This window comes from Pleurodeles waltl, chromosome 1_2 (assembly GCF_031143425.1).
Source record: "Pleurodeles waltl isolate 20211129_DDA chromosome 1_2, aPleWal1.hap1.20221129, whole genome shotgun sequence".
Taxonomy (NCBI): Eukaryota; Metazoa; Chordata; class Amphibia; order Caudata; family Salamandridae; genus Pleurodeles; species Pleurodeles waltl.
In genome coordinates, this window is record NC_090437.1 from 19,554,188 (window position 1) to 19,578,837 (window position 24,650).

Consider the following 24,650-nt stretch of genomic DNA (forward strand, 5'->3'; position numbering starts at 1 on the left):
TCCAGCGTTTTTGGCTGAGAGGCTTTTCACTCATGTAGTAAAGTGCCTTTTTTGACATGGTTACCCACACATTTTGCCTAATATCTGATGTGATTTCGACTGAAAGTGCACTGGGTTCTTGCTAACCAGATCCCCTGTGCCAGAGCTTTTTCCCAAATCCACACAGTTTTTTCCTCAATTTCCTCTGTAAGTTCCTAGTAAATGATACCCCTGGTACGTAGGGTCTGGAGTACTAAAAGAGGTCCCTAAGGGCTGCAGCACGAATCGTGCCACCCAAGCACATGACAGGCTGCCAAAAGTGAAAACACGGCATGGCACACAGCCTGTGTGCCATGTGCCCTAAAACTGCATGTAATATATGTAAGTCACCCCCCAGCAGGCCTCACTCCCCTAAGGCATGGTGCATTATATTATTTGTGAGGGCATAGCTGCACAAGCAGATATGCCCCTGATGTGCCTTTGCCGATTCTCAGACATAGTAAGTGACCATGGAACCATTTTAAATGCATGTGCTGGACACTGGTCAATCCGAGTTCCCCAGCTACATGATGGCTTCACTGAAGATAGGGATGTTTGTTATCAAACATCTTGTGTTGACGAACCCACACTTATGCCAGTGTTGGATTTACCAATACATGCACCAAGAGGGCACCTTACAGGTGCCCCCTGAAACCCTACCGGCCGCTGGTGTGCTCGCTGACCAGTTTCTGTCCGAGCGCCACCGAGAGACCGTTCTAGACCCCTACAGTGAGAAGCATCTGCTCTCAGGAGGCCCCGAACAGAGGTCTGTCCGGGAAGAGGGTGTAACATCCCCTCCCACAGGATGTGGATATTTACACTCTTTGGGCAACACTGTCAGCTCTTTAATTGGCTAAGTACAGCATTCAAAAGGTAACGACGAAAAGCTAGCTTTCATAAAGTATATGGTGCCCCTGCAAGCCCCTTATGAAGCAGTATTACTCACATTTGTTTCATGTGACCTAAGAATTATTTCTTTGCCAAAATGTGCAGATTTTGCACCAAATCGTGAATTATTTAATGCATATTGAAAACTGATATTCTGCACAATAATATTTTTCTAGTTGTCTGGGGCATATTATTTGATTTTTAGATTATAAGGACAAAGACGAATAAAGACTTAGAATAGGTAATAGCTATAACTTTGACTTGTACTTATAACAGAGAATGGACATTTCTAATCAATAGGTAAGTATTTTTGTTTGCTTGAAATCCAAAGTGCCTTGTGTCACATTCATGCTGTGTTGCACAAACAGCTCAGGAGCCTTGATGGCTGCTGGCTACCTACCTCACTGTGCCCATGCTTCATGATAATAGAATGGCACTTTAGGTTTGGGGAAGGGAATTTAAGGTGACAAAAATCAATTACTAAGAGTCACCCCATTAATACAGAATCCCACAAGCATGTGTGTTGGTTCCTCTGCATTAGGTGTCTTAAGTGCTTTATTTTTGCTTGATATGGCTTTGCTGTCTTTGCATAGCCCACATGATTCTCTGTGAAATTCAACTGTTATGGAGCTTTTTTATATCGTCATTCAGGATTGAGCCTACCTTCAGCTTTCTTACTTCCTCAACCCCTGTTTTTCTTTCAGACGAAACTCTTTGAAAAGCCTGTAACTTGTGAGGAGTCTATGGACCCTTTGCCATTGTTTGTGCAAAAGGAATTTTCTTGTTGACTGGCAGGTGGCAGACCAGTATCTCTAGAAATAATTTGTGTGGCTTGCAACAGTTTAGTTTTTTTCACCTGTAGCAAGAGTCTGGGTGCCACAATGGCTATCTTTTACCAGAGAAATGCTACTAAGAGCAGTAACCCTCTTTTTGATGGCAGTTATTTTTTCCTTCCTCCACACTTGAGGTTCAACAGCAGCAGGGCAGTGACTGCTAAAAAATTAGCCCTTAATCATACTTATGTAGGCCACTAAATCTTTGTGCAAGATTTGATCATTGATGCAGGGAAAATAGGAAATCAGGACTCCTCCAAAGGTTACTGTGTGAACTCTTCCACTAGTGCAAACATAAGACGCAAATTTGCACACACTCACTATACCGGGATAACTTTTCAGCTGTAATCAAGGGCAAAGAATTTGTGCAGAAGGGGACATGTCTCCTTTCGCTCTAAATTGGAGGGGCATTGGATTCTGTCAGAAATTGTGTATAAGTTCAGGCTGTCTAGTTAACTCATTGCTGTATTATTTCCATGTTGCTATCCCCTTGGCTTACCTGAGCTTCTGCTCCAAAAAGATATGATATGAACCTGGGGCCATTAGGATGGAGGCCCCAAAAACATAGCAATCAAGGCTTCTTTCTCTGCTGTTTCATAACAGACTAGGTCGAAAGTCCTATGTATGATCTGTGATCTCCATCTTATCAACTGTTATCTTCTGAAGGAAGCCGTAAATTAAAGGCAATTGAAAGTGAAAAAAACGAATCAGAGGAATCTTCTGGTTGGCTGTTCTGTTTTTAGGAAATAAGTATTGATTAAAGTTTCCTGTTAAGATAATCAGACATTTAGCATAGGACACAAGAAAGTGTTTTATTTGATCCAAAGTGAGCACATACTTTGATTTAACTCTTATTAGAGTAGGGGGGCGTATATGTTTATTATTATAGTTTCTTACAATTAGGAGTCTTCTAGGAGACTATCAGGACATACTTTGATTTTGGTCTAATAATGGAAGATTTCATTGTTAGTTTATTGCTGATTAGGGTTATAAGACCTCCACTCGGTTAGCCTGAAGAGTGTTTTTTGTAGCTATTAATTTATACGTGGTAAGATTACAACGGTTAAAAGGTGTGATTTGCCATGATTCTCAAAAGCAGACTACATGGTGAATATTTATATAAGTAGTCAAATTGCCATTGAATGCCTAGAATTATCTATCCACACAGGCAATATTCTATGAGCAGATTATTAAATGTGAGTTTTGATGTTTCATAGGAGGTTTATGTGAGCTTGGAACAATGTGAAAAGATTAGGATAATCCTAAAATTTTAATTAATCAAACCCTTGGATTCGGTTCCAAAGCATTGTTTGTTGAAATTTAAAAGTTTGTTTAGTCCTTGATGAACTCAGGACCATTCATATTCCTGATTCTTAGTGATGTTAATTGCCTGGGAGGATTAGATAACTTACTGGTTTTGAGGATATGTGACTACTTAGGTTTGTTGACTAAAGAGAGAGTAATACCACATTGTGCCAGATCAGGTCTACTTGACCATATTTTTAAAGGAGTTAAACTACTGTCCCACTTAGTTTTTGTAACTTTGCTTTTATGCTTTTGATTGTAAATGAAACAAAGACTCATTGAACTGATCTATTTTATGCTTAGTAGTTCAGAAAAAAAGTTATTTTTAATATATTGGGATGATTTAATATATTACTTGGGCCTTCAGATGCATGCTTTGGCTATATATCCAATTCTCTGATTTCTTTACAGTCTCTGTAATCAGGCTGTTGAGTTTCTGATGGTTTTTTGTTACTAGTGGAAATCTGGTAAGTAGTCTTGACGTCCGGTGTTTGAAATTGCTGGTTCTGGATTGAGAAATTGGTTGTAGTGTTCCCTGTGTAATCTCATTTTGATGGGGGTGAAAAGGCAATCTGGGGTTGGAGTGGATAGTTCAACCCCTACTGCAAAGTGATAACAAGGAAGTTGTTTTGTTGTGAGTTGATTGAGTGGTTGATATCTGGTTACTGACAGCAAACTTATTTACCAAAAAAGTAAAGTAATTTTTTGAAGCACATCTGAAGTATTGGATTGTTGTACTGGTGAGGTGATTAGTTAGTCTTAGTTGCACATGAGTGGTTGTGTATCCGACAAGAGCCCTTCCAACAGGCCTTCACTTTAGGTTGGATGTAAAAGCTGATGTAGAGTCTTGTTTCTTTGTGGATTGGTTTGTTGGCTGAAGCTATTGTACTGTTTACTGTGGCCTGAGAGCTTGTATTGGTGGCACAGTAACCTGTGTTGGTGGACTGAAAATGTGATAGCTTCTCATAGGTGATTTAGAGATTCCAATTGATTCTCGGCTGATTCCATGGGTTGTCCATTTTTTGCTAATTTGTTTTCCTTTTCTAAAGCTGCTGTTTGCTTATGTAAGGTTGGAATCCATCTATATGGTCTCCACTTGTTACAGCTCGTTGGGGCTCTGCATTATTGACCTGAACAGATTGTGTTGTTTACTCAACAGGAGGAGAGTTTAAGCCATCAGAATGCTTTATCTCAGGATCGCATATTATGGTAATGGTTTCCAAGTTAGGTTTTCATACTTGTTGGCAATCTATAGTCAAAACACCTTTAGATGCTGGGACTGGCACCTCTTGCATTAAGGGCTGAGTGCATTTTGAATGGTTGTTGATTTTAAGTGGCCTATTTGCAATACGTCAGCAATATAATTAATTCAAGTGAGGCTGGAGCAGAAAGGCACTATTGAAGTAAGCAATTTCTCTATTTTTTTTTTAATGATTTGAAGTTTTTGTGCTAAAATCTCATGTTGTGATTTATATTTTTACAGAGTTGCTCAGAAAACAATAGTGATTGAGCAGTCAGTATGTCTAACATCTGAGTTAGGGTGGTGCTGATTTCCCCCATAGCAGCGAGTACTGGGTAGGTCAGGGGAGTTAGCTCCAAACCGACTTTGTTTGGGCTGAATTTTGGGCTCTGAGGCTCGAGCTGTAATTGTGTTTGCTTGTGGCAGTAAAATTAATCCATCAACCTCTGATAACAGGACTGAGTTATCCAACGAGCTAGCCAGGCTCTGATCAAATTAGAAAACTTACTCACAGCCAAAGATGTCTGCTCTTTCATAAATAGTGTCTGATTCACTATTTTTTTCTAGATTGCTGCTCTGAGTGCTGAGTTCAAGCTATATTGAAGTTATCTTGGCTGCAGTCATAACAATATAAGGGAACAGTGATCCAGCAGGTTTACCAAGTTCACCTCCCGTTAGTTCCCTTATGATGAATTGTGATTTTACAGTTCTGTTGTCAATTGCGGAGTTGAGTTGGAGTTGATGCACTCCTCTATCATAGGCTGTAAGAGCTTGGCTGGAATAAGGGTCAGAGTTTTAGTCTGAGGCCGACAACCAGTTTGATCAATAACTGATCAATAATTGTAATATCATGATGGATTAAATGTATTGTTTTAGATATAGAATTGAGCTCCGCTGTAGGAAAATGTCCCTTTTGGACATGGTGACCCCCACTTTTTGCTCCCTGCTTCTGAGGATTTTGACTTAGGTACACTAGGTTCCTGCTAAACAGGTCCACAGTACCAGTGCTGTTTCCCTAAAACAAGGTAAATTGTGTACAATGGGCTCACAAACCTGTGACTCGGGGTGAGTATTTGAAAAGTTTCAGCACTCAGTCCATCATCTTGTTGTATTGCTATGTTCACCCTAGGTGGCCAGGGTACGCCCAGTGGTGGGGTTCATGCTCACTGTGCCACTGGATTCAAGCTTACCTGGCTAATGAGGGGGTGATGCACCGAAACCAATCCCAGGATGCTTGTTTCTGGTTAAGGGAGGAGCTGGATTGGCATTTTGGCCTGGACTGTTCCCATGGGGAATCAGGGTCAAGACTGATTTGCATATGGCTGGGTCCAAACTGGAGTGGCATGGTGAGCAAAGGAATGTTGGGTTTAACCCAGATCTGTGAGCTGGGTGAGTGTTTGAAAAGTTTCAGCACTCTGTTCATCATCTTGTGTTACACACTCTAGTTCCACTGTTTAGTCCCCAGTAAATGGTACCCCAGGTACGTAGGGCCTGAGTACTAGAGACAGTACCTGTGGGCTGCAGCATGTGTTGGTCCACCCCAAGAGACCCAACCTAAGAACAGCACACAGCTTGCCATTGCAGACTGTGTATCATTGTGCAAGCCATGAGTGAAAATACAACCTGGCACACTCATTGTGTACCATGCCCCCTTCCCTGCATCTGAGTATATATGTCACCCCTACAGCAGGCCTTAGTGTCCTAAGGAAGGGTGCATTATACTTGATGTGAGGGCATATGTGCATGAGCAGATATGCACCTGTGATGTCTTGTTCGATTACTAGATATTTCAGGTGAATAGGGAAGTCATCTTAAGGTATGTTTTGGACACTCGTCATCACAAGTTTCCCAGCAACATAATGGCTCCCCTGAGACCTATAGTGTTTGGTATCAAACGCCTTGTCTTAATAAATCCAAACTGATGCCAGTCTTGGATTTATTATGGCAGGCACCCAGAAGGCACCATAGAGGTGCCCCTGAAACCTACCAGACACTTTGCGTGGTGGAGATCTGGTATCGACCAGCCTGCCCCCTTTCTGTTTCTGACCCCTTGGAAGTGAGAGCCCACACCCTCAGAGGCCAGAAACAATGCCTGCTCCGGAGGAAGGTGCCTCTGAAACCTACCAGACACTTTGTGTGGTGGAGATCTGGTATTGACCAGCCTGCCCCCTTTCTGTTTCTGAGCCCTTGGAAGTTAGAGCCCACACCCTCAGAGGCCAGAAACAATGCCTGCTCCGGAGGAAGGTGCCCCTGAAACCTACCAGACACTTTGTGTGGTGGAGATCTGGTATCGACCAGCCTGCCCCCTTTCTGTTTCTGACCCCTTGGAAGTGAGAGCCCACACCCTCAGAGGCCAGAAACAATGCCTGCTCCGGAGGAAGGTGTTAACACCTCCTCCAGCAGGATGGCTAGCAAATTTGCATATCAAGGAGAGGTACTTCAAAGACCCTGCCGCCTTTGATTTGCGGCCCGGGTTCCCCCAGATCTAGGAGTTGCCACTCACTGCCCTGAAGCCCATTTGGCACCAGTACAGGTGGTAAGCTAGCTATGTAGGTAGGCGTGGTGCACTGCCAGGTTCGTGACACCCCTAGTGTAGGTAGACTGATGTGCTCCACTAAAGAAGGGTTCCACCATCTTGTTTTTGGTGGAACTAGGAATTCTCCAACCGGGATATGCTTGCAGGAAGTGGTCATAGAGGGGATGTAGTCATCCCCAAGGGTAAGTAGTCCATTGGCTACCACTTTACACACCCCAAAGTGTGCCTAAATGTAGTATTTAGGTGGCTCCCTGGCACCAGAAGAACATATTTGTGTGACCCAGGAAGAACAAAGACCAAGAAGAGCCAAAGAACCAAGAACTTCAGACTGCTGGTGAACTTTTCGCGTGAAACCCTGCCTGCCTACCTGCTCTTGTCATCACAATCGCGACGACCTGACTAGTCCTGCAGCTGTGCATCCTCCAAAAGCCTCAGAGGGCCTCCATTACTTCACCAAGTCGTCAGCATCTTCCTTGAAGTGAAAGAGCCACTTCCCTCAACCCTGCAGGCACAATCTGCAATGTCCGGCTCACCATTCTGCTAAACCCTGGGTCCACTGATGCAGCGACTGCCTAGGTGAAGGCCATTGTACCCCAGAAGGTCTGATCCATCTCCCCACCAAGTGAGAAGACACCAAGACCCACTGGAGCAGTTAAGCACTAATACTTTGGGTAATGGACCCCTTGCGGCAACCAACGGTTGTTTTTAGTCTAGCCCGGACTCCAATGCCGAAACCGAGGACCAGCCGTGGAGGGATGTCAGCAATGCAGAGCACATCACTGAGAGTGATCAAGCTGCCCTGTTATGTTCCCTTCCTGCAGGTCCACCCAAGAATCGTGGGAGCCTTGATGCAGGATCGTCCAATGACCAAAACCTGCTGAACCCGAGCTCCACAGCCCTGCTTCCGAATAACCAAGGTTGTTCCCTTGCACTCAGGACCCCACTGACCAATCCTCCTGTTGGGAGCTCCTAAACTTGTCTCAAAGTCCCCCTTTGCAGTCTTTTTCCAGGTGGCCTCCCTCATTTCCAACCGTGCAAGGCACCTGACCCAACCAGCACCTCTAAACCCGAACACCCCAGGGCAGGTAAAACTATACTGCTGGTGTTTTTAGTGACCTTGCCTCCCTAGCACCATACAACCTACAAAAGACCCTAGAGAACCGTCTGCCAAGACCCCTATGCAGTAACTGTACTTGAAAGTCTTTCTGCGTAAAAGCACACTTGGGTAAACTTGTACATAATTTCTTTCAGTTTTTGCTGTGTTGAAACATTCTATAAGAAAGTATATATTTTTCTAAACTTTGGTCTTGAGTTTCTTCTTGAGTGTGTGTCTCATTTATTGAGTCTATGTGTTCAACTAGTACTTAGCACCACCCTCTGATAAGCCTAAACTGCTCGCCCACACTGTCACAAAAGAGAACATTTGGAATTATTACTTTGAACTCCTGTAAACCAATAGGGGTTGCCTGGCATATCTGCACAGTGTCCCCTTACACCTGTACACTACATAGATAGCCGGCTTCCTACATCATCCAAATCTTTCGTTATTAGATTGGTTGTTGTAAGATTTCTCCCAGCAACTAAGATTTTGTTGTCTATACCTCTACCTGTGATTTGATATGTTGAGTTTTCCCGTTCCCACTGTGATTCTTCTAACTGTAACTGACGCATAATTGCTGGTGAATTAGGGACTGGTAACTGTAATGTTACGATCTCTTTAATGGGGTGGCAAGGATTTAAAGGCATTTGAGAACGAGTATTCCTAATACCACTTGTCAAGAATGTCAAAATCTATATTTAGGCTTAGAATGTGGAAGATTCTAGTTTCTGACTAAGTTTGACTAGGTTTGGCTAAATTTTGGTGTTAAGTCTAGTTTCAAGTAGCTAGCAATAAGCAGTGGACCACAATAACACAACAATCAATAAGCAATAGGAAATATACAAGAATAAACAAAAAAAACAACAGCAATTGGGACCTAGCATGTAACGGTATATATCCCATTTAGTAGTCACATGTTAAGTTGCCACTAGGTAAGCGAGGCATTGTTAACTTGGTGTCCAAATATCCATTTACGTACTTACAAGGGCTTTTCTTCTTGGGACCACCAAAGTTAGCACAGGATTATAAATGATGCTGGCTGTGAGTTATTAGACGATACAGCTCCAAGCGTATTTTTCAGTTCTTGGTAATTAATACTTGATAGTGTGCTAGTAACACATGATGCTTAATTGTGATGAGTAGTGATATGTGATATGTAATGGTGTGCAATATTAAGTTCATCAGACCATGGAATCCTTAAAATCGTTGGAGTAACTCCTATAGAGTCTTGTATTAAGCTACTTTGCCTCTTGCCTCCTTTTTTCACGATTCACCCCCAGGATATGCTATAAACGTTATGAAGCTTAAACACAAAAGAAGATCCTTATTACACCAAACACCAATTACTTGGCGGCTGGAACTTTGTCCACTACTCACCTCCTCCCCTAGTCTTTAATAGCAACTAAGTAGCCACCGCCTCAACCCACAGGCAAGGGAACTCTTTACTTCTTTGGTTTTCTTCCTCACTGTAGAGTTGCTGGGTCCACTAGCTGGCCAAGAAAAGAATGCTTTGCCAGTCACCACCACAGGGACTAAGGATACTCTCTACATCAAACTCAAATGACTCCCTGTGGGTGTCGGGCACAGTGGAGTAATAGGCTGTAGGAGAAACGATCACCGCAGTCTGTTATGATGACCCAAGCTGGGCCAAATGTAATCTTTATAGTGAGTGGGAGCAAAACAGCAGAAGGCAGTTGGGACCACCAACATTTGAATCCCAGCCACCAGTGCCGCCAAAGTAACAACCAAAGAGCAGCTGCTCTGCTTTCTCCTCTGCCTCTTCCAGATATGCGTGCTTTGTGATCAGTGAACTCAGCAATCAGCTATCTGGCCTATCCTGTGGGCAGGCAGGCAGGCTACGAGGAGAATTTTGCTTCACTGTGGCTTCAGCAGTCCAACTAGGAGTGATTGGTGAACATCACATCAAAAGAAACCCAAGTCTGTATTGCCTGCAGTGGTGTAGACCAGTCCAAGCTCCTTACATATACTTGGTGCAACTTGTTAAACTGAGAATGTTGGTGAAATATATATATATATATATATATATATATATATATATATATATATATATATATATATATATATATATATATATATATATTTAATTGATAACATAATAACACAATTTTGAAGCTAAAAAATGGGGTATGAGGCTTATGACTGGATGAGTGATAGTGCAAGGCGCTCCACCTTGGCCTGATCCTTGGGCCTCATTTCTTTATCATTTATTTGTAGAGTCAGGACATAACTACATAACAGTATGTCAAATGTGCCTAGCGATATCCTCCAAGAAGTCTCTCCCAAAGTGCCAAATGGCTTTTTGCATTAAGATCTATAAAGACCAACACAAGACCAACTCACATGTGCTCAACATCAGACTGTAACCCAAGGTCAGTCTGAGAAATCCAACCCAAGAGACCCTTCACATCTCTTTGTAGCACACGTTAAAAACAGCAATTAATTACAGTTTGAATACTTACAGTATCCATAATATCACATATCATGTGCTACAGTTCAAATCTGTTGGAAACTGTTGTTAAATAGGCCCAGTTAGCTACGGATCCATGTAGTTTGTTGTTTTCTACTTCATCTCTATATAGAATCAAACCTCTGCAGTTCTCAAAACTCTTTGTGGATCAGTTTTATAGCCTTCCTCTTCATAAGAGTCGCATTGCTGAAGTCTGGAGTCATCAAAATCCTTCTTGCACTAAAGAATATATTGCACCTCTTTGTTATTCCATTGAGCACCCAGGATTTTTCTTTGGCAGTATCCAGTTCTATCAGCAGAGTTAAGTTGTTACATTGATCACTTTAACTTCATAAGGCAGTTTGCCTCTAAACACTTCAGACTCTATAAACTGAGAGACGTCTGCTTTCAGCACCTTTTCCACGTAAGAAGCTGAGAAGCCCAGTGTGTGCAAATTTGAAATACTAGTCAAATCTTCCAAGTTTTTGACCTTTGTTTTGAGAGGTACTGAAGTAGTGATGGTAGAGGGCTTGAATTACTAGCAGTAATCCCGGCCCTCGATATACCTCTGTAAAAAAAAAAATTGTTGTCCAGAGATTTCCATTTTGGATTTGTGTTTTGGGATTATTAGAGAAGAAATTTAGCTTGGTTAGACATTGCTGATCCGGGCGATTTATTTCTGGTTGACATTTTTGAAAATGTGGAATGTGCTACAGTGATGATGTAATATTTCAGGAAGCATGAGACCTATATACTTCATTTGCTGTCAAAACATAGGTTTTGGGGGTCACGTAGTCCTATAGAGACAGAAAATAACTCTTCAGAGCAACCCTTCTGTCATTTTCCAAAATGGCAGCTATAATAGAGGCAGAAGAGACATATATAGAAATAAAACAATAATAATTGTTTTTAATGCTGTTATGTATACACCAAACAGTGGGGGTTATTCTAACTTTGGAGGAGTGTTAATCCGTCCCAAAAGTGACGGTAAAGTGACGGATATACCACCAGCCGTATTACGAGTTCCATAGGATATAATGGACTCGTAATACGGCTGGTGGTAAATCCGTCACTTTTCCGTCACTTTTGGGACGGATTAACACCTCCTCCAAAGTTAGAATACCCCCCAGTGTGTATAATCTGAATATTAAAACAAATGTTTATCACCCTTGTTTTAGACATATTTTTATAGTTCACTTTACTTGTTTCGGCAATTGCTTGTGGTACATTTTCAGAATAGTGATCGTTTGAGAAGAACATATCGACAGGGAGATCTTTACAGGGACAACTTTTTGTAGCACAGGTTTTGCAAGTACATATACATGTAAATTCTGTGGGTAGAGATTTTAGAAATTTCGTAAGTCTTAGCACCCCATCAATATCTTCCCAACAAAATTCACACAGATATTTGTCTACAAATGCATGATCCAGAACATTTAGCTATCTTCTGATCAAGTGGAATGCTCTTTTAATGTCTCAACCCACAGAATATAACGTTGGTGGACTGTCACTGATCACTTGAACTCACTGTACTGAAGATCGTCAAATATGTGACAATTAGAACTCATTTTCCAGATGCACAAGGTATTTTTCTAAGTCTTTAAAATCACATTCTTCTTCTTTCTCAGCAAATCCTTTTAGAAACTTCACAGGTTAAAAAGCTCCAAGCTTTCTTCCGGTTTTGCTCAGTGTCATAACCTGTAAGAATATGTGCCTTGTAAGAACACTGGGCATCTCTGGGTCAAGTTTCTTGTACAGAATATGAAACAGGATTAAATGTCTTTTCTTGCCTATTCCATAGCGAATCCATAACTCTTGACAGTCCTTGACTTATGAATTGCAACAAATCTAAGAAGCACAATAATAACATCTGTGTCGTTTGACAGTACAATGACTTGATTGGAACCATTTCAAGCAGCCCACTCAACATGTGGCACAACATGAAGGTCAGCTTCTTCCAATTTGCTGTTAAGTTCCTGAACAATATTGCCCTTACCTTTTGAATCTGCCTCTGCAGGCACCAACCCTTGACAATCATTCTACTTGCAATATTTGGAAATTCAGTGTTCCCTGAAGCATCAGAAAGTTTTGGCGAGTTAAAATCTCAAACTTCATCTTGTTTGATGTTGAATTTGTGATGCAGGCAAGGTCAATTGTTCCCCTTGTAGACATTTGTCTGATACTCTCACATTCTTTGACAGATAGTTCAAGATAACTGTCAAAGACAATGTGCAAATCTTGCATGGTGCACACACACTTTGATATCTGTTGAACAGTCTGAACAACAACAACAGCAGTTTTCAATGAGGATGCATTTTTTAATTGAAATTCTTCAGGTGAAAGATTTTTGTCGAGCCCTTGTTCAAGTTTGTGCTTCACTGGTTTGGTTGCTGCATCTCCATCAAATAATGTGTTTGTTGGAAGAAGATTATACATCAGAATGTCCTGGTTAAATTCACCTCTTTCTTTTGCTACCTCCATCTCTTTATGTGCTTGCAGAAGTTGTTTTTTTTTAACCTGTTTTGTAGTGGCTAGTTGAAAGAAACTCCTACTATGGCAATTAAAGCATGGATGTTTAGCTGTAGTGATTATGTCAAACAACGTTTTCTCTTTCAATGCAAATCTCTCCTGCCTCAGTTCTGCGTATCGTTTTGATCCATGTTCTAGGACATCTAGTAGATGTGTCTTTATATTGTTATCCACATACTATTTGGTCACGAAGTTGTGCAGTCACACAGACTCAGTCATTTCAAAGGGGCTTCCTTGTTGCTGCATGAAATGAAGAAGGCTGTCAACATGTTTATTTAAACATTCGCATCTCTTTCCCACAAGTTCCTGGTGAGGAACAGTTTCATGATGATTCATTCATTTTGAATTTGTCATCTCTCTGAAAACGTTGCCCGTAGAAAGTACTTCATGGTGAACTAGCTACCTTTCAGCGACATATTCACTTTTATGTGTCTGACCAACAATTCATTTGGAGCTTTTCTGTGATCTCTGGACCATCTGTTCCAGTTTCATATCTGAAGCCACAGCATTGAACCTTCCCGCTCGGTCCTTCATCATAAAATGTCTTTGGTTGAATTTTCTGGAGAGGTGTGGTTTTTCCACCTCTAGCTTCTTCACTCTTTCCAAATACCAGGACCCATATCTTAGGTACTTTATGCAACCAAATGTATGAAACACAGTTATCAGTGATTCCACAGTTTTCATGTGCAGCTCCCAGTCACCTTCTCGATCAGCATGTAACAAGTTTTTTACTAGAGCTATCATTTGTAAAACATTTCCCCAGTACTTGCAAAGTTCTGATTTTTCTTCACATTCTTTGACATATTCAACAAATTTGGTTGTCAGGTTTTCAGAATTTGAACTGAATGTAATGAACATTGCCTGGCTTTGCATTATGTCTTTTGAATGAAGTGCACCTTGTGTCTTGTTCACTTCTGAGACAAAATATGCAAAACCTTGTTCCAGAAAGCATTCCAACACAATGTTTGTATCACCTCAGATATGATGAGCATACCTTGTTACAAACAAACATAATGAGTTTATCTCAATACCGACTGGATAGTCTTGCTTCTAAAGATTTCAGCCTCAGTAAGTGCATTGTCTATGCCACATCTGCTGAGATAACTTCCTGCACATCGCAACACAACTTTTGTCATGGAAAACACCCATCATTGGATAAAGATCATGAAATTCTACTGGATTGTTCATAAAAAAGTCAGCTACAATATGGAAAACACCTTCACTGCAGAAAATTGTCAGGATAGGCTGGTCTTCAAGCTGAGCATGCACATTTGGGAATTTCTTTAGAGCTGTGTATAATATACTGTTGCGTAGTTTGTGACTAGAGATAGTATTAATGGTAAAAACCCAACCTTCTTCAGTGGGGCGGTTTTCTGGGAGATCGGAGCATGAATTCCAGCCCACAGAGGAACTGGCTTTTCTTCACCCTTCAGTCCGCACCGAATAAGCAATATGATAAATTCAGTTTAATCAGCTTTGCGGACCGCAGCATCAGGTACAAGACGATCCATGTCCTCAACCACTTTGAATTTTTCTGTTAGACCTGGGCATGCTGATGGCTTGTAGTGATTTTGCACATGTTGGGAAGGCAGTTGGGTTATAAGTTGCAGGTTTGTTTGTTTATGCCTACAGCTGACGTAGCTTGTTTTCCAGCAGCTACTTCATTGGTACAGGCTTGAAAAAGCACCATGGCAGTATCATGTGTGCTGGATGTTCCAGACAAAGAAGAGTCATATTCAAAATCTAAATTATCAAGAGCATCAATTGTAAATCTTTCCCCCTACAGTGACTTGGAAATTATGTACTGTTGGATTCACAAGATTTTACAGCATGAACTACTAACAAGTTCCTGCTCCATACTATGTCATTATAACTTGTTGATACACCAGCCCTATGCATTGAAGTGATTATCTCTCTAATTTTGCACTTGTCATAGATTGTGTTTGGAGTCATCATGCATGTGTAGCGGTCATCATGTGTAGAAGAGGTTTCTTTTTGCCGTGGTGTAATTCATAAAACATGATTTAGAAAATACTGTACATTTCCGCAGCATAAGCCCGCCAGTTCATGGGATTGTCTTCCACTTCTTCACTTATTTCTTCAAAGCCATCATCATTGTTGTCGACTTCTGTCCCAAACTCAACAACTTTAGTTTGTAACAGCTTTGCTTCGCTGATATTAAACAATGATGTAAAAAATGTTAAGACAGGACCAGGCATTCTTGTTGACTCTCATGATTTGCGGAGCTCTGGGCATCACAAAAATTGTCATTAAGTCCAAAATCTAAATCTTTCAGGATGTTTCTTAAAATGGTTCCTGCTGATTTTTCTGCATCCGATGATCTTATTTTGGTATCAAGAACTTCAGGAGTCAAATTAGCTAAGAACACCATAAGGGACTCATTCTTTTTGTTAGACTGACAAAAACAAATTCTGTCATTGTATATTCTCATCAGAAAAATCTTAATTTCATTATTATGGATCAATACACACTCCTCTATGTTGACCATTATTTCACTGAGTGTGAACCTGGAGCCAGCACTCAAGAGTGGCTTTTAAACTTAATTTGTTTTTTTAAAGAATGCAAACTGAAAGCTGGCGGTTACGTTTCTGCTGGGAGCTGATTGCACATTCATATTTTCATAAGAATGCACACATGCAGTTTGGGTGGGCACACAAATCCGCTGCAAATACATTCACCTCGCTGTTTAGATCTGGTACTCGGCTGCAAAAAAACATAACCTTGGAAGAAACTAGCTGCAGATAAACACATGTTTGCCATTTGAGACTCACATATTCTGTACTTTGCTCTTTCGTCAATCCCTTTGGCCCTTGTTCTGGTTGAACCACAGATAACACATTGAAGATCCTGCTCTCTGATCAGTTGTTTGACGTGGGAGGGTAGCCAGACATCTTCTAAGTGGATGGGCACTGGGTTTGGTTGTCGTCGCTTTCTCAGAAGACTTGGATTCTTGTTGTGATATACTGGTTTCTGTTTTTTTTTTTTTTTTTTAACAGAATTCTTTTCATTGTATACGACTCGTAGCACTTTGTTACCCTGATAAAATATTTCATCCTCTTCACCTGCTACAGCCCGACCTGCTGAATGGATTTCCATCAAATTTGACAGAAAATTAGATGTTGGTCTAGAAAGACTGCTTTTTTGTGTTTTGGTGTAAATCTGTTCAGTAGTTTTGGAGATGTGTATTTCACACCATGGACAATCCATGGGTCCAACAGATCTCAAAGTAAGATTTGACTGCCTGCCCGTACCTCAACCAGGAAGTGGTGGCAGCCATCTTAGGACTTGGGACTTGGTCCAGAGTCCTAAAAAATGCAAAAAAACAGACATAAAACATATACTCTGTCTTCCTAGGCCCGGTAGTGCGGTTGTCGGCAACCCCCCAGAGGCAGCCAACCCTATGCTCACATGGCCTTTGGCCATGTGCAGTGGGTGGTCACCCACAGGGCCTGGCCCTGGGGATCCTATCCTCCAGGTCCTTTTCCTATTTTTTTATTTCTAAACGGGAGGGGAGCAGCATGCCTCACCTCTTCGATTCTAATATGGCCCTGAATGCTCAATTTTTCAGGGCCTTTTTTTTTTAAGTGGAGGGTGGGGCATGTGGCCCTTCTCCCTGAGCCATATTAGGCCCTCGGGACTCCACCTTCCAGGGCTTTTTTTTTTTATTAAAGGGGATGGGGGCTGCATGGCCCCCTTCCATGAGCCTAGTTGAGCCATGGGGACCCCATTCGCCAGGGCCACTTGTTAAAATTAAGGAGAGGTGGGCCTTGTGGCTCTCTTCCTCAAGCCATTATCGGCCCTGGAGATCCTGGCCCTCGGGCCCCCATTACTGAATGGTGGGTGCCCTGGTGTCCACCCATGGCACCCACCATATACTCTGTGGGGACTGCAGAGGGGTGCCCCGAGGCCCCTGCAGCCCCCAGCCAGCCTCCCACATGCAGCAAGAGTCGGCATTGCACATGCCCAAGGGAGTATCTGTTTATGCTGCTTTCTCCTGATGGAAGGAACTTTTTGATCTGTTTCACTGCCTGCATAACTGCGAGCAGGGAATAAAATCATAAGTCTGCTCCCAGCAGAAGGGAGCATTTTTAAAGCACCTGCCAGCTGGAAGCAGACTTTGTGTTTGTTCCCGCGTGGTGGGAGATTAAAAAATACTCAAGTATCCCATCCCGCACTGGTGCGGGTGGGCAGACTGCTGTGTCCTGGGGTGTGATTCCTGGAACACAGTATTTGAGTCGGCCCTGATGGATAGGAACCCCAGTGCCCTAGAAGGCTCAGGCAGGGTGGAGCACATGGCCCGCTCACTTTTACACAGTTAAGCAGCCTCCCGAGTGACTCCCTGGGGTTGTTAGAAGCTTGGGCAGGGGGCTGTACATCACCTTCTCCTTTTATAAAAAATACTTCAGGTCCCAGTGATGGGGTACCTGGGGCCCAAATTGGCCTGGAAGGGGGGCCACGTGCCCCCTAAAAAGTGCTTTGGGGTCCATTGAATGGGGTACCCGAGGCTGAAAACGGACAGGGGAGGGGGACTGTTTTTGTGACATAGTAATACATATCCTTGGCACTCATTCCAGCAGCAGTTAGGCACACCATTGGCATTAGGTCCAAGGTGCCACAATCTACTCATACACTACATTCATGGGGTTACAAATAGTGGTGCACCTGAATGATGTGCATTCGCTCAAGGAGGGGTGCTCATGTGTTATTGTGTCACAGTGCTGTTCCTTAACACAAGGAGCTAAGAATTGAAATGCTGGGTGTAATGTTAGGATTTGAAGTCAGAGGAATTGGATTTCGAGGGAGACTGCAGCTGTGGCAGGTCACTTGTTATGAGCTTAAGTAAAAGTTAACTTTAACGTACCTGGAGACTGCCTACTTTGCATTGGTGATGAGCGGATTTACTTGCCATTCTGCGGGTAACCTGCTGCAGCCTTTTTAGCTGTGAGGATTTGTTGATGCACAGCAGTGATCTTCCATTGTGCCTTATGCTCCACGGCTTCCCTGCCTTGCTTGGATTTGCCTTCCTGCCTGCTCTGGAGTTTGGTGATAGGCCAGGAATGGTACCCTCAGCTGATTTTATGAGGCGGAGTTCCAAAGGAGCACCACCAGAGCCACACGTGAGGGTGTTTGCACGCCTACATTAATGAGAGCTATGCGTAAGGTGCTCAAGCTCCCAGCTAGCTCATGCACATTGAAGTAACATGTGTATGACATCACGTCATGCTACATAGCCCTACAAGGGGCCATTTTTGGGGCTGCTTTGTGTAGTATTCACAAGAAAAAAGTAATGTCATATTTCGTCAAGGGAACAAATCCTTCTGTCATCAAGTTTTTTTTCCTATAATTGTTTGCTGTTCCTTCCAGGAATTATTGTGTAACTTTTATGCCTACCCCGCCTCAGTCTTTCCTTTCAGTACCAGGAAAACCTCCCACTCCCATGAGGAGGCCTGAATGGAAGGAATATCTCTAGTATTAAAGATGAGGCTGTAGAGAAACACTCCTCTTTGAGGGAAAAGAATTCTTATGCACATTTGGGGCACCTAGAGCATACATGTTTATTGCCAAATAGAGAAGAAAGATAGGCTAGCAGAGGGTACCAATGTTTATAAACATCCTTTGGAGGATCTTGATAACAGTTTTCGGCCTACAGTGTGCGTAGCAATCAACAGATTTAATTTCTTTCATCTTAGACAGGGCCCTTCAGAATTGATCGATGATTATGTGGCAATCCTGCGGAAGTTGGCTGTTTCTTTCAAATTTGGGGCATTACACAAAGAATTGATAAGGGATCAGATCATAATGTATACAAATGATAATGACCTTTTATGAAAGAGTATAGGTCAGCGGTGAGTCCTCCTTAAAGAGGTAATGGCAATTGCAAAGAAAGGCGAATTCTCAACAAAGGTGTGCCAGAGGCGGCATTGACCAAACTCAAACTGAAGATAATTTTTTTTGTGCAAAGAAAATCCAAGTCATGATCCAAGGTAGTAGGAAAAAAGGGAGGCACTATTTGGATGCAAAATAAAGAGCCTTGGAGCAGCAATAAACTACTTAACCAAGAGCATCTTGCTAGGGAAAAGTTATGTGGTGTCATAGGACACATTGCCAAAGTGGGGAGAATAAAAGAGAAATCTGTAAAGTGTGTTGTTGTGGAACAATCTTATCCATACTTGTGTGGAGCGGATGAAAACGCTACTTCCAGTGTGCTGGTCCTGGAAGATGCAGTGTTGAATATTGATATCAGAAGAAAAAAAAAACGGTTTCTGTGGAGGGGTGAATATGGAAATTGTGGTGGATTCTGATTCACCATATACCATTGTGAGCAAAATGGTTTGAGATGATAAGTTTAAAAATGTTTTGGGGTAGAGGTTGCTTCCTTCAGACGTGAGATTGGTGAGTTACATAGGGGAAGAAATTCCTGTGTTAGGATTTTGAAATGTATTGTTTGCGTTTAAATTCAAACAAGCCAAATCTAAACTGTATGTGGCTGAGTGCGGGCAACCTGTGTTAGTTTGGAAGGTTCTTAAGATGCTGGCGATAATCCTGGATCCCAAAAGGGAAGAGCCTGTTATGTTAATTGAAAATGAAGAAACATGCATTGGTGCACAGATGGAGAAGTAGTTTCCCGGTGTGCTTTTGGGGAGAGTCGGGGTGAAACTCTAAGTGTTGACTCATAAAATTGACTTGAAGAAAAATGCTATGCCAGTTTGCCACAAGGTTCGAAATATACCTTTCACTGTTAGAGAGGAGGCCTGGTCTGAGTTTGATAAATTGCTTAGAAATGTGTGCAGCACAGAATGGCTATCTCACTTAGTGGTGGCTCATAAGGTGTGTGGACATGGTTGGTTATATGTCGATCTGAGGGACCTTAACAAGAGTATCATTGTTAATAAATTCCCATTGCCAAGGATTAATGAGTTGCTTGCAGATACAAAAGGAATTACTGGTTTTCCAGTAATGACTTGACCTCATCATAACACCAGATAGTTTTACACCCTGAGAGTTGACATTGTACTGCATTTATAACCCCTTTTTTTGTGTTTCCGGGTTTTGGAAATGCCCTTTGGGCTGGTGTTTGCAGCAGCAGTATTTCAGAGGTTGATGTTTTAGATCTTGTAGGGGAGTTAAGGGAATTGGGTTTTCTTTCAGGACACCATAATAGTCATGGGAAAAACAAAAGATGCGTATGACACCCTCTCAAGGAATATTTTAGCTATTTTAGGAGATCATGGATTAACAGCGCAATTAAAGAACTGCAAGTTTGCAGAGAAATCTGTGGTGTCATGAGGTTAGTGGGTCTGGCAATAAACCAAAAAAGGAGATTTTGAACACAATTAAGAATGCACCCTTTCCTACAAACAAGGATGAAGTTAGATCCTTTTTAGGACTTGCGGGGTTTTACTTTGTTTGTGAAGGATTTAGTGTGCAAAATATATGGGTTGAGTCAGTTATTGAAACATCAGGAAGTGTTCCACTGGCGTAATGAGTTGCAAACCAAATTTGATTATATTAAAGTTGACATTTGTCGTTCTGTTCCCTTATAGGGTTTTAATCCTGCAGCACGCTCAGTTATAACAACTAATAGTGGTGGGAAAGGGCTAGGATGCTGTACTTTCACAAAATGAGGAGAATAATGAAGAATGTACCTTGTCTTTTGCTTCACGATCTCTTACTACAGTGGAAGAAAAATTATCATTCATTGGAAGGGAAATGCTTGTTTGTGTGTGGTGGATGGAAAAGTTTAAGCAGTATGCGTAGGTTTCCGAATTTTGTCTGTGCACTCATCATAAGCTGCTTATCAGAGATTTGACTAGGTCAGGAACTTTGAAAGCTCGTATGCACAGCGCCAGAATGTCATTGAGATTGTTTTATTGTAATTATTTTGTGGAGTACATTCCAGGAATGCAAAATAGAGTTGCAGATTTTCTCAGTAGATCTCCTGTGCCCATTGACCAGAGTGTTAGCAAAGAATGGGATGCGTATTGCATGGCAATTTTTGATGATGAGGGCCTTGATGCCAGAGCAATCTCGGAGGAAGTGTTGAATGTTGAGTATGATAATGACCCTATCCTGGTTGAAGTTAAGGAGTTTTTATATGTGGTGTGGCCAGAAAAAAAGGAATGAAATCAGTTAAGAGTGTAGGAAATTTTGGGAAGTAAGAAATTAACTTTCTGTGAATTGTAGTGATTTTGTATGAAGAGGTGAAATAATTATTCTGTTGGCAAAACTGAGGGACTGAGTTCTGCATTTCATTCATGAGGGTCACTTGGGTGTGGTGAAAACCAGGTTACGAGCTAAGGCTTTATATTGATGGCCAGAGCTTGACTTGGTGGTGGAGAGATTTGTATGTGAGTGTGTACAGTGTGCTAGTGCTGACAAGAGTCTTAAACTATCTGATAGAGACTTCTAGTTGCAGATTCCTTACCTTAGAATTTCCCCTAGGTGTCTGTCTGAATCTAGAGATTTTTCTCAAGCAGTACTCCTGCGCATCTATAGGTGGCGTTGGTCGCCTCTTCGTTCTTCTTTGCATTGTGCGCACCAGATATGACATTAGAATGTCAGTTCTTTTCTTTCCCCCGCCGCTAAGCCCTGATCTGAAGAAGAGCTACCCCTAGTCACTTTTTGATTTATCTTTTTCAATGTTTTGTTGACGTTTTTGAAGTGTTTTCTCTCCTGGTGCATCGCAATGTCGTCATGCAAGGCTTGATTCAAGCCTTGCGGATCCTGTCATTGATCGATGTCCATGACGGATCCGCTTAGGGTGTTTGGAGCATGACCATAGGCTGAGGTCGTGATCTGAGTGCTGGACCGTGAATCCAAAAGCTTTGAGTGAGCGGTCCCTAAAGTTATTTGTGGCCCGGCACTCCACTCCCATTGCTTCTGATTTCAGTCGAAAGGCAGGTCCTGAGAACGGTCGCAGATCCCCGATTCTTTGTCGTCCCACTCCAAGTCCTCGGGACATTCGGGTAAGTTGAGGCACAAGAAGAAGTTGAAGAACAAACGTTCTTCGACATCACCCAGTCGGTCGACTGATGCAACGAGGGAAAAAGAGCGTCATCATTCCAGGACTCTATCCTCGGAGTCTTCGTCTGGGTCGGCTCCGCACTTCCCAGAGTTTCCGGGAGTCAGAGCGACCCCTGCCCAACTATTCGAATTCTATGAGGACATGCGCCTCATATTTGGGCAGTCCAACTCCGCCGGAGTCTGTAGGGGCCACCTCTGGTTTCACGCTGGCAGCTTCGATCACATCTCCGCAGGGCACCCATGCATCCGTTCCTAGATCCGAACCAGTGTCTGTCATACCACCTCGACCTTCCCCAATGACAGTTCTGATGTCGATGCACCTGACGCCACCCATGCCCACGGTTGGCGTTGATCCCATCCTCGTTGGCGACTCAGACACGGAGCCAGATCGGTGTTGCATGACGCAGAGACCGACTTTGACAGGGGTTTGCTTTCTAGGTTGGACCCTGACCCTTATTCCCTTGGGTTGGGCTATGGTGAGGATTGGGAGGGTTTGCTGGATTCTTTGGAATACCAACTTGAAGATTCCATGTTCTGGTGGATGGACCTAGGTGAGGCAAGTGGTCTGGGCACTTCCCCTGATGCTTGCATGCTTTCTCCCCCTGCCGTGGCTACAGAGGACAGCGCCTCCTACTCCATGGTGGTAAGGAGAATGGCTGTGGTCCTGGGCTTCAAGCTGCCTTCGCTGGCAGACAGGACTAACCTCCTGACTGAGGTGCTTCAGCCTGGGGCTCCTACTTCTGAAACCCTTTTGCCCTTTAATGAAGTCCACAATGATGTCCTGTTGGAGACTTGGTCCAAACCCAAGACACGGGCTCCTGTGAACAGGACTATCACCCGCCACTATAGACCAACTCTAAAACACCCAGTGTTCCTTAGTATTACCCGACCCCTGAAAGCTTGGTTATCCAAGCATCCATGTCCCCAGGCACATTGCCTTCCACACCCCTGGATAGGGAATCCAAGAGGCTGGATCAGCTTGGGAAGAAGCTTTTTTTTCCTGCTGCCTGACGTTGTGGTCAGTGAACACCGCATGCCTTTTGGGCTATTACACTCATACCTTATGGGACACTATTGCACGAATGCTGCCATAGGTCTCGGAGACGGTCCAGGCCATTCTCTCCTAAGCTGTTACTGATGGGAGAGACACAGCTAAGTTCGCAATACACCGACTCACTAGGTAGATCGGTTGCATCGACTGTGGCATTAAGGTGCCATGCTCGGTTGAGGACATGTTGCTTTTTGTGGGATGCCCAATCCTCTCTTATGAACATGTCCTTTGATGGCACCCATCTCTTCAGAGACAAAGCAGACTCGGCGTTTGAGGTCTATAAGGAGTCCCGGGCTATGGCCAGGTCCTTGGGCCTCGCAGCTGCCCCTCACACACTTCTGTCTGCTTTTCGCCCCTTTCTTGGCCACGGAAGGGTTGTCCCAAAACGTCTGTTTCCTCTCCAACCACTGTGCTGCACATGCTGCCCAGCCTCTGCATGGCCGGGAACCACGTCCTTGTGGATCAGAGAGCCAGCGGTTTAGCCAGTCCACAGCCCCAACTCCTCTGCAGCCTCCAAACCTTCCTAGTCTGATGCTTCCCCATCAGGGACCAGTTAGAGGCAGGATTCGCCATCACCGGCCCTACTTGCAGTCCATCACATCAGACAGGTGGGTTTTGCATATATTCTGAAGGAGCTACTCCCTCCCCTTAAAGACTACTCCTCCATCCATGCCACCATCCTACGATCGGATGATGGAGGACCACTGGCACTTCACGATGAGGATCCTGCAGCTCTCTTGGCCAAGAGAGCCATATAAAGTGTCCCTGTGCCAGAAGTAGGTCGGTTGTTATTCCCGCTACTTCCTGTTGCCCAAAAAGGACAAAGGCCTCCATCCTATCTTAGACCCTCAGTGTCTTCTTCAGGAAGGAGAAGTTCAAAATTCTGACTCTGGCTCAGGTTCTATCTGCCCTAGACCCAGGAGACTGGATGGTAGCATTGGATGTGCAAGATGGCTATCTCCATATTTCAGTCCTGCTTGCCCACAGACATTATTTGTGGTTTTCAGTAGGCCACAAGCATTTTCAGTTTACCGTGCCCCCCCTTTGACCCTACCACCGCCCTTCGGGTGTTCACCAAAGTGATGGCGGTGATCACAGCTCATCTGCTTTGGTTATGGGTTTCAGTCTTCCACTACCTCGACGATTGGCTGTTGAAGGTGGGCTCGTCCCAGGTTGTCGTCTCCCACCTCCAGACTATGGCGGACCTCCTTCATTCTCTGGGGTTCACTATAGACTTGCCGAAGTCACACCTGACTCCATCTCAGACACTCCCCTTCATCAGAGCTGTTCTGGACATGGTGCAGTGTGCAGCTTATCACCCAAGCAGCGAGTCAAGTTTATTCAGGCTATGATACCGATGTTTCAGCCTCCATCCTGGATTTTGGTGAGAGTGACTGAGGCTGCTGGGCCTCATGGCCTCCTGCATCCTGCTAGTGACACATGCCAGAAGGCATATGCGGGCTGTGCAGTAGGGCCTAAAGTTCCAGTGTGAGCAGCATCAGGGGAACTTTCCTACATGGTCCAGATCTCGGAGGGAACTGTGCAAGAGCTGCAGTAGTGGCTTTTGAACCACTATTGGATCAGAGGCAGATCCCTCTCCCTTCTTCAAACAAATCTGACAGTAGTGACAGATGCATCA

The 24,650-nt window shown here is 43.3% G+C and overlaps 1 protein-coding gene across 1 annotated transcript in view; it reads left to right on the forward strand.

Annotated features, from left to right (window-relative positions):
- The window catches only part of ELP1 (elongator acetyltransferase complex subunit 1), an 886,544-nt gene that overhangs the window by 192,339 nt on the left and 669,555 nt on the right, over positions 1-24,650 (forward strand). The gene's annotated exons all lie outside the window — the stretch shown is intronic.